At 48.8% G+C, this 13,856-nt stretch overlaps 1 protein-coding gene across 2 annotated transcripts in view; it reads right to left on the bottom strand.

Moving 5' to 3' along the window:
• The window catches only part of FERMT1 (FERM domain containing kindlin 1), an 85,630-nt gene extending 83,082 nt beyond the window's left edge, over positions 1-2,548 (bottom strand). Inside the window, exon 1 of one of the 2 annotated variants that reach the window (XM_071211541.1) lies at positions 2,462-2,548. The gene's annotated coding sequence lies outside the window, so the exon portion shown is untranslated. Of the gene's footprint in view, positions 1-1,860; positions 2,057-2,461 lie in introns of those variants that run through there. The other variant, XM_058287539.2, reaches the window with a different exon arrangement.
• Positions 2,549-13,856: the final 11,308 nt, after the last annotated feature.

The raw sequence follows: 13,856 nt of genomic DNA on the forward strand, positions 1-13,856 counted from the left end.
TTTAATAAATAAACATGTATAAAAATATGTACACACATATGTATTGTTGGCTTCCTGTCATAAATATCGGTGGCAACTTCCAGCATGAAAACTCAAAAATAGAGCAAAAAATAATTTCTGTCAGTAATATCAAATAATATATAGTCATAATATAATACATAGTTTTTACCTTAAATGCACAGAAAGATGGGGCCATTAAAATGATTGCCATATAGTTGATTGACTTTGGTACTCTTTTATATCGTATAAGAGTTGATAGGTAAATGCAACAATTAAGTATTTGGATACATCTTTGGCAGGCAAGAAAGACAAAGCCCACTGTGCAAAGTACACATGGAGGTGAGAACGTCAAACTCAAAGTTCTCCCCCAGTCGAAGGAGCCAGAATGAAAGAAACTATGCAGCATCAAAACTGAAATACTGGGGAGCAGGTGTAGCTCAGTGGTTGAGTGCCTGCTTCCCATGTACGAAGTCCGGGGTTCAATATCCCGGTACTGGAAAAAAGTGTATACATACACACATACATACGTATATATATATATTTGACCTGTTTGATTTTAAGACCCTTACAATTTTGAAAATGCTCTGATGTGATGTTTAGTTGTTTAAAATGTTTTGGGCATAGAGAAGATAACCTTTCTTTTGAAGGTCAGTTCTTAAGTGTGGGAATCATAGGAATCAGAAACAGGACTCTTTCCCCAGCCCGGGGGATCAAAATTCTTCTCACGTAGGTACTAGATGGAGACAGACGCCCAAAGGGCAAAATTCAGGCGGAGATTGGACGCTCTGGCTTCCCCACATTCCTGTCCTTTCTGCACCTTCATTTTTGCCCGCACTCCTCATCGCTGCAGCAAGCCCCTGCTTGTCGGGGAAAGCAGCTGACTTCACCTGGGAAGGTGCACCCAAGGAGAGCAGAAGAAGAAGCAAAGCTCCCAGCAGATGTGCCTGCCCTGGGTGCAAAGCCCAGCTCCCCACTGCCACCTGCCCTTGATAGAAACTTCTAGAAAGAGTAAAAGGGAGGGAGAAGGAGAAGGAGGCGAGAGGGGAGAGGGAGAAAGAGAGAGAGGAAGGAGAGAGGAGGGCTACAGATGGAAACCTGTCCTTTGTGAGCTAGAGCAGATGTAATATTCAGTATTGCAGGGTGGTGGGAATGTGGAGAAGCATGGGAAGAGTATGACTAGTCACGTATGGACGGTGACTTTCAGCAATACTGTAATATTCATGCACCTGTGCCAAAGATACAGGGCAGTATGGAAAAAGCGTGCCAATGGTATGCAACGACCACAGTATGTAGTAAAAGTCTGATGTTGTTTTATAATCTGTAACAAATGTTCACAACTTCTGTAATAAAAATGTTCCAAAAAATAATAATAGGTTAGGTTTGGGGAAAAATACACCAAATGAAAGATATGGACTATATAGTAGTAAGATTTTTGACAATATTCTTTCCTAATTTGCAACAATGTCGCACAACAATGCAAGGTGTTGGTGGAGGGTTGACAGGGGAGGGAGAAACAGTCCCTGCTGCCCCTTCCCTTGGGGGGGGGAGGGCCTCAGTGTCTGAAGGCCTTGTCTTTGGTCAGCTGGGGACCTGGGGCAAGTGGGGAGGTCACGGGTGGACAGAGCCCTGCCCTGCGCACCCAGGAAAGGCAGCGCCCGGACCGGACGCCGGGACGCAGAGCCAGGGAAGTGAATTGGTCGACTCTGGGGAGAAACGACGTGGACCTCAGCAGCCGGCGCGTGCCAGGGGCTGCAGCGAGGAAGCGCAGGGCTCCCAGGGCAGCCGTGCCCCCGGCCCCTCCCGCCCGCCGCGCGCCCTGCCCCCCCCCCCCACCTCCAGCCCGCGCCCCGCAGCACCCACCTCCTTTTCGGGGGCCGGCTGCGTTCAGCCTCAAGGCCGTTCAGCCCCAAAGCCTAGAAACCAGGCAGGGGCCACTTGAGCCGAGCGTCCGTTCCACTCGCTGCAGCAGGCGGGGGCCGGGCTGCAGGGCGCGCGACGAGGCCCCCCGGGACCTCCGTCCAGCCGCGGCGGGAAGCGTCTGCGCCCCGCGCCTCCTCCCGCCGCCAGGCGCGCGCCCGCCCGCTGGGGTCTGCTCGGCCGGCTCCCGGGAGAGGAGGCGCGCCCCTGGGTTTGCCAGGGCAAAGGGTGGCACGGCCGGTACACACGGAGGACGGGAACACTGGGGCGCGAGCTCGCCGCCCGCGGCCCCCTCTTTCTGTTCTCGGCCCGCCCCCTCCACGCCCCTCCAGGGCCCAGCCTGCTGTCCCTGGGCTGCGCGCGCGTGTCCCCAGCTTGCAGCGCGTGCGGGGTCGGGGCTCCCGTCTCCTGCCTGGAGCAGCTGCTTCTTTAGGGAGCCCCGAGGAGCCAGCTCAGGTAACAGGGTGAGTTAACGCCTTCCGCCCCTACCCGGTGGGTACGGCGCCCATGGAAGGCCCCGGCCCCGCGCTGCTGGGGGGCTCACCTCAGGACTCCCGCTCAGCCCCCGGGCACCGTCCTGTCGGACTGACTTCTGAGCAGAGCTAGGCCACGCGGGGAGGGTGGGTGAGCTCGGGCAGCTTGGCACCTCTCCAAGAGTTTCCTGCGCAAGGCGCATTGGTGGAGTGGTTGCAGGGTGTCAGGCAAGGGGTGTCAGGCTCGGGGGAGGCTCTGAGGAGACGAGCTTCCTAAAACAGATGCGGGAACCAGGCTTCCTCGTCTCAGGTGGGCCCAGGGTGGACCGCCTGCTGCCAGCCCCTGGGGGCGTCCACACCGCCAACACAGACTTGAGCCGTTTACCCCAAGTACAGAAAGATTCTGGAAGGGGGCCGTTCTTAGAGCCTAAAATTAGGGGTTTTAAAAAGGAACCTAGGGAACTGGTTTTGGCCCAGGGGTTAGGGCGTCCGCCTACCACATGGGAGGTCCGCGGTTCAAACCCCGGGCCTCCTTGACCGGTGTGGAGCTGGCCCATGCGCAGTGCTGATGTGCGCAAGGAGTGCCGTGCCACGCAGGGGTGTCCCCCACGTAGGGGAGCCCCACACGCAAGGAGTGCGCCCGGTAAGGAGAGCCTCCCAGCGCGAAAGAAAGTGCAGCCTGCCCAGGAATGGTGCTGCACACATGGAGAGCTGACACAACAAGATGATGCAACAAAAAGAAACACAGACACAACAAGATGATGCAACAAAATGACACACAGATTCCTGGTCCCGCTGATAAGGATGGAAGTGGTCACAGAAGAACACACAGCGAATGGACACAGAGAACAGACAACTGGGAGGCTGGGGGGGGGGGGGTGGGTTTAAAAAAAAAAGGAACCTAAAAGATGAAATCAAATTGTTGAATCTTTGAAGGCTTCTTCTCAGAGACTATCACTTTTAGGTTGTGAGCACAGGAACTGTGTTTTTTTTTTCTGGCATTAGGTATTGTAACTGTCCTAATCAGATTTCATCTCAAGTTTATTAGTAAGTTTATTGAAAGTTCTGAGGTCAGAACTTTTCCCAAAGAGGATGCCTCGGGAAGCAGCTGCTGTAGTCTTGGGAGTTTGAATCTCAAACTATACCCCAGCCTGGAAGACGAGGCAGGGCTGAGGGCTTTTCCAACACTCTGTCTTTATTTTAGATTTGATTCACATTGTCAGCAACTACAGGCTCTTATGATGAACCTAAGACACTTAAAAGCTTGGAACTGAGTTTCCCCACTTGGTGGGGTTTGGGGACGGGCCCTCTTGTCACGTGGCTGTGCTTCGCCTCTCGCTCACCTGCAGCCAAGGATGTGCTCTGGGCAGAAGGGCTTGAGCTGTGCGCTCTGGAGGCGCTGCTCCTGGCGGGTTAGACTGTACTTGAGATCTGGGGTGGGATCTGGAAGTGGTCACGGCTCTACCGACCCCAGTGTCATTTCTCCTTTTAGTTGAACATATCTGTATTGAGCTAAAAATTCAACTGGTTTTTAGCTTTTTGCTGGTCCTATGTAATTTTTTTAAACTTTTGACTGAAATATAATATATATTCAGATAAGTGCCTACATTATGAATATACCCAGAATGAACAGATCTGTGTAACCAGAATCCAGATGGAGAAACAGGACAGGCAGTGGCTGAGCGCCTGCTTCCCACGTACGAGATCCCAGGTTTGATCCCCCGTGCTGCCAAAAAACAGACTTAAATGTATCTGTCAAGACACAGGACGTCAGCAGCCTCTTCTGGTCACTCCCACTCCCAGCCGCGGGCGACCCGTGTCCTCCCGCCTACACGGGGTTCGCCAGGCTCTGCACTTGCTATGAATGGAGTCAGCCGGTAGGGACTGTTTTGTATCCTAGGTTTTAAATTTTATACTTTACTCCTTAAATATCTAAATGTCATTCTTGTGACATGGGTCCAACCCCCCGTCCCCCAAGGTCCTGGGTTGGAAGTGAGTTAAAAAGTGTATTCTGGATTAAAAAAACAAACAGAATCAACAATTCCACTCACTTCTCTAATGAGCTCCTGACTGTGAATCAGTCCGTAGTTTAATCAGCTTATGTTCGGCCTCCGAGCGGCTATGGGCTCGACACTGTAGAATGTACGGTAACTCCTCAGACGGCCTTGGCACATACTCCATCCTAAAATTGTAAGTAATGCTGAGGCTGCCAGAAGTGGGTGCCTGCTTCTGCCAGTGTGAGGAGCGTGAGAAAAGGCTTCGGAAGGGAAGTGATTTTTGAACTGGAATTTGAAGCTTTGGGTAAGAGCTCGATAGTTGCCTGCAGGTTCTAAAAAACCGTCCAAGTAGTTTCCAGCGGACGTGTAGTTCTTGCACTCCTTGAAGGGAGCAGTCTAAAGAGGCACTATCCCTCATGCCTTCAAGATCTTGCTGCTCCTGGTGCAAATGTTGCAATGGTATCTGTTGTCAGGTAGGTCCTGTTTTGGTTTGACCTGCAGATCAGCACCTTCAGGAGGCATGTCAGTTGAGTCACATCCTCATAGCGGACGTGCGTGGACAGGAGACAGGCAGCCACATTCCTCAGAGGACGCGCCCGGGAATTGGCGAGCGGGGCGGCTCCGCGTGCCCCGGCGGCTGGAAATACAAGGGCCTTTCTCTCGAGCACTTTTGAACGTCCGCTGGATGAGCCTCCAAAGTTTTAAAGATTTTACACCTTTAATTTAGACAGAATGAGAAAGCTGCTTGCGGGAGAAAAGAGGCGGGGCGTTTCCTTGATGGGTGATTCAGTAGATGATGAGGTTTTCCCACCATCACTTCCTTCCTTACATCTTCGGTTCAGAAACATGCTAAAAATCCAGCAACCAAGAAGTGGTAACGGGCCCCGAACGCGCGTTTTCTCTTTTCTGTGAGTCCCTGGACGTTCACAACAGGAGCTGTGCACGTGCGTGTGGAGAACACGTTTTTTTGGTGCCAAGAATGAGCCCGTTTCAGCTACGGCCTCCTTTTGGCTAGCGAGCCCTTGTCCACCAGACGGCCTCTCGGGTTTTCTCCTTGCGAGGGCGGGAAGGTGTGCCCTGCCAGGCTCTGGAGGAAGCTGCCTGGGCGCAGCAAGGAGAGGGGAGTCCACTTTGAGCCGGACAAGGAGCAAGAAGCATGACAAGCCTCTGACGCCCCCTCCTTTCTTCCCGCCCCCCTGAACCCAGGGGACCCGTGTCTGGTGCAAACTGTCTGCCGGCCACCCCGGCGATCCATTTCCGGAGATAGCAATGAGTAATAATGCCAAGGGCCAGAGAGGACCACCGCCCCGCAACTCCAGGAGCAGCCTGCGCGTGCCAGCTCACGCTTTGCCTTTCACCAAGGGACAGCATGCTGCACGTATTGTTCTGCATTTTGCTTTTCTCACTTTAAAATGGCTTGGCGATCGTAGGAGACGTTAGTCACAGGCTGCCCACTGCCCTCCATCTGTGTGGAAACCCCATCTCGGTCGACCAGTGCACAGGCCAGAACCCGAGACCCCTACGTGCCCTGCGGCGAGGCTCAGTGCCTGCCATTCGCCGCCCCGGGCTCGCCTGTCATTTGGAAGCGAGTCTGCTCAGACGGGCTGGGCTCGGAGCTTCCTTCTTCCCTTTTGTGGCAGAGGAGACCGGCCTCTGTGGTGGACGTGGCGGCGCCGCGGCTGAAGGTCAAGGTCCTGGTGCACGAGTGCCATCAGCGCTGGCTAGTGGAATGCAGGACAGCCAAGTCCAGCCCAGGTGCTGTGCTGTGCCCCCTCTGCAGCCCCGCATCTGCCCCAATGGTTCTGTGACTATTGCTGTTATTTTTGTGTGAACGTAATTATTTTTCTGCTTAAACTAACCATAAAAGATGGGTGATTTGTACTGAAAGACACGACTAACACAGACTCTGGTGCCTGGAAGTGGGGTCTGCAAGGGACGGCACTGAAGGCGGCAGGTGCGCAGTGGAGCGGGTGGGGCTCGGGCAGCAAGGACGTGAACACTGCGAGGCTCGCTCTGGGCTGGCAGAGGTTCGCTCAGACGCTACTTTCTGATCCAGGTCACAGGCTGAGCGCGGCCGTGCCTCAGAATGGCAGCCTCTTGCCTCTTCTGGCAGGATCTCAACAGGGAGGATGCCTCCAGACCAGGGCCAGCCAGTGGGCAAGCAGAGCTCACAGGACCATTGCTTTGATTTTATTTACACCCCCCCCCCCTCGCTGTCCACTCTCTGTGTCCGTTTGCTGTCTGCTGTCTGTGTCTGTTTGTCTTCTCCAGGAGGCACTGGGAACTGAACCTGGGACCTCCCATGTGGTAGGCGGGAGCTCAGTTGCTTGAGCCACATCCACAACCCTGAACTGCCTCTTTACTTCAAGCTAAAGCTGGCCTGAACAGCTGCTGATGTGAACTTAAAAGTGGAACCCTTATAATAGTGCTTTTGTGAGGACAGTGGAAAGAATGAAGGAGACCGTGTGCCTGATGCACTCGCAGCAGTGTGTCTCAAAGCATGATTGTGATTTACACTAATAACGTGGTGATGACTATGGGCTGTGCTGCTTCATTTCTACCTGCCCACGGGGTGTGGAAGCTGGTGCAGTGGTGGTGGTTTGAAGGGGAGCCTCAGATTTGTACTTAACAGCCTTATTTTGAATTAATTCCAGACTTATAGGACAGTTGCAGAAAGAATACCAACCTCATACAGAGAGCTCCAAATCCTACCCAGACACTTAAAACACCAGCTTTTAACCTTTTTTCACATTTGCTCTATCATTCTACTATCTTCCCTCCCTTGCTCCCTCCCTTCTGTCCTTCCTTCCTTCCTATCTCTATCCATCCATCCATCCATCCATCCATCCATCCATCCATCCATCCATCCATCCATCCAATCTAATCATTATCTAAATATCTGAGAGTAGGTTGAATCCATCATGCTTCTTAAACACTGACTACTTCCATGTACATTTCCCAAGAGCAAGGATACAGACTTATAATTCTTGTAGTCCAATAAAGAGTTAATTACACTTTAAAGAAAGACCTTCAGAATGTTGGGTGATTGGATCATTGTTTCCCAATTCCACATGCCTTCCCTGAGTTAGAATTGCACAGTCACGCCCTCTGCCATGGGCCTTGGCAGTTCTTCACAGCTAGAGGGGGTTCCTGCCTGCCCCTTGGCGTCGGGTTGACCTGCTTTGGCCAAGCAGTAGGCGCGATGCAAGTGGAGGCCTGAACAGGCACGTGCGTGTTTGGCTTGCTCTGCCGCTCAGCCATTTGCCTTGAGAAGAGCGTGTCCTGCCTTGGAGAAATGTCTGACTCCAGAGCTGGGACAGAGAAGTACAGACAGGTCTGGAGCATCTTGGGGTGCCAGAAAGCAAAGACGTGCTCGTAAAATGCTGTGGGCCTGCCAGAGGACGCAGGAGCCAATGGGAAGCAGCTTGGGAGGGCCAAATTTGGGGTAACTGGAGCAGCGAAAAAAAGCGGTAATAATGCAGAAGATTCCTGGTGCTGCTGACAAGAGCATAGGTGGACACAGAAGAACACACAACGAATGCACACAGAGAGCAGACAACTTGGGGGGGGGGTGGTACGGCGGGGAAGGGGAGAGAAATAAATAAAAAATAAATCTTAAAAAACAAAAAGCAACACAAGTCATCTTTCTACATCTAGCCAAGCTATCAGTCAAGGTATTTTCAGACATTAAACGACTCAAAAGATTTAATTCTTATATAACCTGTCTTAGAAACCTTCTTGAAGATGTGTTTTGCAAAATAAGACAGTGAATCACAAAAGAGGGATCCAGAAAACAGTAGATCCAGCCCAGAGCAGTGGAGAGCTGAGGCCTCAGGAGGGAGGTCCCTGGGGCCAAAGGGAGCCCCCCAGGACATCTGAGGTATTAGAATTTGGAAAAAGATTCAGGTTGTAGTGAAGGAGAACAGTGCAAGAAAAAAATAAAGGCAATTAGATATCTGAGGAAAAGAAATGGCTGTAAAACAGGAACTTACAATAACATGTTCGACTTTAAAAATTAACCTCCAGGTTAAGACTTAATTACGGTTATAAAAGAATGCAAACACAGTCAACCTCAAGAATGCAGAAATAACCATACAGTGGCAGAGTGGAGGGGGAGGTGGAGGAAGGAGCGAAGAGCTGAAGGCAAAGGCAGGGTGGCTAAGAGCCTTATGTCACAAGATGGGTGTCAAAAGATGATTGGTGGACTGAGCAGTTGAGGTATTGGGGTATTAGTATACTGCTTGAAGTGACAAAGGCAAACAGCAGAAGAACCAAAATAGACATAAATGGAGACAGACAGATGGGGGAGGCGGGAATAGGTAAGAGAACTCAGCCTTCATCTCTTATGGCAGGAAGGCCATAGCTGATGTGTCTAAATTTGGTAAATTAAGAACTAGCAAAGTAAGGGAAGTGGATTTGGCTCAATGGATACAGCCTCTGCCTACCACCTGGGAGGTCCAGGGTTCAAATCAGGGCCTCCTGACCTGTGCGGTGAACTGGCCCATGCGTAGTGCTGATGCGCGCAAGGAATGCCCTGCCATGCAGGGGTGTCCCCTGCGTAGGGGAGCCCCACGCACAAGGAGTGCACCCCTCAAGGAGAGCTGCCCCACGTGATAAAAGCACAGCCTGCCCAGGAGTGGCGCCACACACACAGAGAGCTGACGCAGCAAGATGATGCCACAAAAAGAGACACAGATTCCGGGTGACGCTGACAAGACTAGAAGCAGATACAGAAGAACACAAAGCGAATGGACACAGAGAGCAGACAACGGGGGTGGGGGGGAGAAATAAATAAAATATAAATCTAAAAAAAAAAAACCCAAAACTAGTAGTAGCCCTATAGAGTGAGACAGATTTAACACCCAGTAGAAAGAGCTAATGGAATTACATCTGGCTGCCTCAGGGGACCAGGACGCTGGGCGGGAAGGAGTGGCCCGGGGAATTACAGATTTTAATTTGTCACCAAACTAAAATGATTGCTTTTCCCCAGACTCCTTAAGGCAGCCTCCCCCTCACATCTCCCCTTCTTCCACAGTCACGGGCAGCTTGGCTATGTCATCTGCCTTCACTGAATCTTGCTTCCCCAACGTCGGGCAACTCTGGGAATCTCAGGGCTTCTTGAAGGGCCGCCCGCTCTCGGTCCCCATGGGTCCCTGAGAGCCGGTGCCTCCTCTAAGCACTGTCCTGGAAGGAAGTGGCTCTCTCTGAGCCCAGCGTGGGCCGGGGTCTCGTGCTGTGGCCCCAAAGCGTCCCTGAGCTCCTCCTGGCGTCACTGCTTGGGGTGTGGGGGGTGAACCTTTGGGGCTGGAGCAGAGGGGCAGCCCCAAGGGCTCAGGGGGCACTGGGTGGCTCAGCTGCTTTCCGCCCTTGACCACTAGGGGGTGCGAGCCCCACCTGCTCCCAGAGCCGCCCCCTGGAGGAAGCCCTTTCTCCACCCCAGACACAGTGCTAAGCTCTGCATGCATTCATTTATTTAATCCTCAACCTCAGAGAGCAGCATTTGACAGTCGAGGGAAGTGACGCTTACAGACATTAAGCAACTTGCCCAAGGTTCCCCGGCTATTAAAGGGCAACTCTGGGATTGGAACTGATGTCCATTTAACTTCCAAACCAATGCTTTCATTGGCTCACAATACTGTCCACACACAGGAAATATTTCTTTTGCAGATTTCCAACTGTACCTAGTTTTGGTAGGTGGAATTTCTGGCAGCTTCTGAAACTTGATTGCTCTTTTAGAGGGCATTGCCCTCCCAGGGTGGCTTACCCAGCACTCATAAAGGAGGCATGCTGTTTCTTGCCTCCCCACCTCCGTTTAGGGGGTCCCTTCCACCTGGACTGCCTCCCCCATGCTTTCTTCATGTACATTTCCTGCCATCCTTCAAGAACTGGTACTGCCCGTGGCCAGGTGTCAGCAAGCACAGCTGGAAGGAGAAATTTTAGCTTTGAATGACGGTTGACATTTTTTTAACTAATCAACTTTATTGATGCATATTAATAAAGTATACAATTCATCCCAAAGTGTACAATCACTGGTATTTGGTATAATCACGTAGTTGTGCATCTATCACTTCAATCATTATTAAAGCGTTTTCATTATTTCAATAATAATAATAATAAAAAACAAACATGAATATTCCTTACCTCTCAATCTCTCCATGCTTCCCCCACTGCACACAGCTGCTGTTTCTGGCTATTATTTCCTAGGTGTATAATCAATGGCTTTTCATCTAATCACAATGTTGTACATTCATCGTCTTAAAAATTCTAGAACAATTTCATTACTCCAAAAAGAAAGACTCCAAACCCCACAGTATTCCTTCCTCAGACCTACATCACAACTAATCTTCCATCTTTACGAATTGATTTATATTTACATTTTATATAAATGGAATCATACTATATGTACTACTCTGTATCTGGTCTCCTTCACTTAGTATAATGTTTTTTGGTCTGATATGAACATTGTGTCATTAATTACACAATGTAATCTACATTTGTTCAGCTTCAAGGAAAAATGGTTTTATATATATAATTCTACCCATATTCATATTTCACATAATATATTGAGTTCATAATAAGGCAATTATACCGTATTTTTCCTTTTGTGTCTGACTTGCTTCACTTGACAAACATAATGTCTTCCAGGTTCATCCATGTGTCATATGTTTCACAACTTCATTTTTTCTTACCACTGCATAATATCCCATTATGTATATACTCCACAATTTGTTTATCCATTCATCAGTTGTTGGCACCTGGGTCATTTCCAACTTTTGTCTATCATGAATAAAACTGCTTTGACCAGCAGAATATCTCAGCCTACATGTAATATCAGGAGTTAAAAATGCTTTTTGACCCTGAATAAATGGGGGAAATGGAAAAGACAAATGAGTTTATATGGGTATGAGTCTCCAAAAAAGAGCCGGAAGGTCATCAGAGGGGTCACCCTTACGCACACCTCAGCAGAGTCCCAGAGACAGCTAAAGTAGATACAACCCCAGGTATTAGTTCTTCTGAGGGCTACAGAGATCCACAGGTTCTATGGTCATGGCAGATAGACTTGAGTGCCATGTCAGTTGGCCCTACTTTGAAGTTTGTGTTTCTGAGTGTGATGGAATTGGACTCAGATGTGATCTTTGTTCACAAGCCTCTCCTGTCACTTTTACTGGACCTGTGGTTGGCGCTGGGGTTTAGTGTATACTCAAGAGACCTGAATCTCTGGACTCTTCATGTGATAGCCAGGCTCTGAGCCTCAACAGACTTTCAACTCCTACCCTCTGGTTTATTGGACTTATCCCAGCCAGCTAACAGGGAGGTGAAGAAGGTCAACCACCACACCAGGGAGCCAAGAGTGCCTACAACTGCAACCAGAATTGCATCCATCATCCAAGTGGAATTGAAGCACCCTCTCGATACAGAGGTGCACTGGACATAACCATCCCATGGTCCACAGAATGGAGGAATAGAGTATGGATTAGAGTGGACTTACTGATACTCTATTCTGGAACTAATGTGATTAGTAATGGAAGTAAATGTAGCACTGAGATGGAGAAAGTGGCCATGGTAGCTGCTGAGGGTGGGAATGGGAAGAAGAGATGTTATGTGGGGGCATTTTCAGGACTTGGAGGTGTCCTGGGTGGTACTGCAGGGACAGTTACTGGACATTGTATGTCCTCCCATGGCCACTGGGGGGACTGGGGGAGAGTGTAAACTGTAATGTGGACCATTGACCATGTGGTGCAGCAGTGCTCAGAGATGTACTCACCAGGTGCGGTGGGTGTCCTGTGATGATGGAGGAGTTGTGGTTTTGGGGGGGTTGGGGGATATATGGGGACCTCATTTTTTTTAAATGTAACATTAAAAATAAATTAATTAATTAAAAAAAAACCTGCTGTGAACATCCGTGTGCAGATAACTATTTGTGTCACTCTCTCAGTTCTGGGTATATACCTAGCAGTGGTATTGCCAGGTCCCATGGCAAGTCTGCACAGAGGCTGTACCACTGTACATCCCCACCAACAGTGAATAAGCATTTCTAGCTCTCCATATCCTCTCTAACATCTACAGTTTTCTGACTTTTTATTTTTTATTTTATTTTATTTTTAAAAAAGATTTTATTTATTTATTTATCTCCCCTTTCCCTCCACCCCCCCACCCCCACCCTGGTTGTCTGTTCTCTGTGTCTATTTGCTGTGTCTGACTTTTTAAATAGTGGTCAGTCTAACAGGTGTGAAATGATATCTCATTGTAGCTTTGATTTGCATTTCCGTAATTGCTAGTGATGCTGAACTTTTTTTCATGTGTTTCTTTGCCACTTGTATTTCTTCTTTGAACAGCTCTCCAAGTCTTTTGCCCGTTTTTTAATTGGGTACTTTGTCTTTTTATTGTTGAGTTGTATGATCTCTTTATACATCATGGATATTAAATCCTTATCACATGTATGATTGCCGAATATTTTCTCCCATTGAGTGGGCTACCTTTTCACCCTTTTGACAAAGTCCTTTGAGGTGCAGAAGTGCTGAATTTTGAGGAGGCCCCATTTATCTATTTTTTATTTTGTTACTCATGCTTTCGGCATAAAGTTTAAAACTACTGCCTACCACAAGATCTTGAAGATGTTTTCCTACAGTATCTTCTAGGCATTTTATGGTTGTCATTTTTATACTTATCTTCAATCTATTTTAAGTTAATTTTTGTATAAGGTGTGAGCTAGGGGTCATCTTTCTTTCTTTTGGATATGGCTATCCAGTTCTCCCAGTACCATTTATTGAATAGACTGTTCTGGCCCAGCCCTGTCAAAAATCGCTTGACTGTAGATGTGAGGGTCAATTTCTGAGTTCTTGATTTGGTTCCATTGGTCAATCTATCTGTCCTTATGCCAGTACCATGCTGTTTTTTTTTTTTTTTTTAATTTTAATTTTTTAAAAGATACTTAGATTACATAAATGCTATGTGAAAAATGTAGGGGCCTCCTGCATGCCCCACTTCCCACATCTCCCACACTTTCCCACATTAACAACATCCCTCATTAGTGTGGTACATTCACTACAACTGATGAACACATTTTTGGGCATTGCCACTAAGCATGGATTACAATTTATATTGTAGTTCACATTCTCTCCTGCACAATTTTGTAAGTTATGACAAGATATATAATGGCCTGTATCTGTCATTGCAATGTCATTCAGGACAATTCCCAAGTCCTGAAAATGTCCCGGTATTATACCTGTTTTTCCTTCTCGCTGCCTCTCAGAACTTCCAGTGACTGCTGTCTCCACATCAGTGATAGTTTTTTCCATTGCGTGAATCACAATGAGTCTATAGTAGAATACCAGTTAAGTCTATTTTAGTCCATAGTTCATTCCCCAGTCCTGAGGATTCTGGGTTGGTGATGTCTACTCCACCTCTAATTGCGAGGGGGCTTTAATCCCATGGGGCCAATTGGGTGGGACTCTCTTGTTTATAGTTA

This window comes from Dasypus novemcinctus, chromosome 24, assembly GCF_030445035.2.
Source record: "Dasypus novemcinctus isolate mDasNov1 chromosome 24, mDasNov1.1.hap2, whole genome shotgun sequence".
In the NCBI taxonomy this organism is placed as follows: Eukaryota; Metazoa; Chordata; class Mammalia; order Cingulata; family Dasypodidae; genus Dasypus; species Dasypus novemcinctus.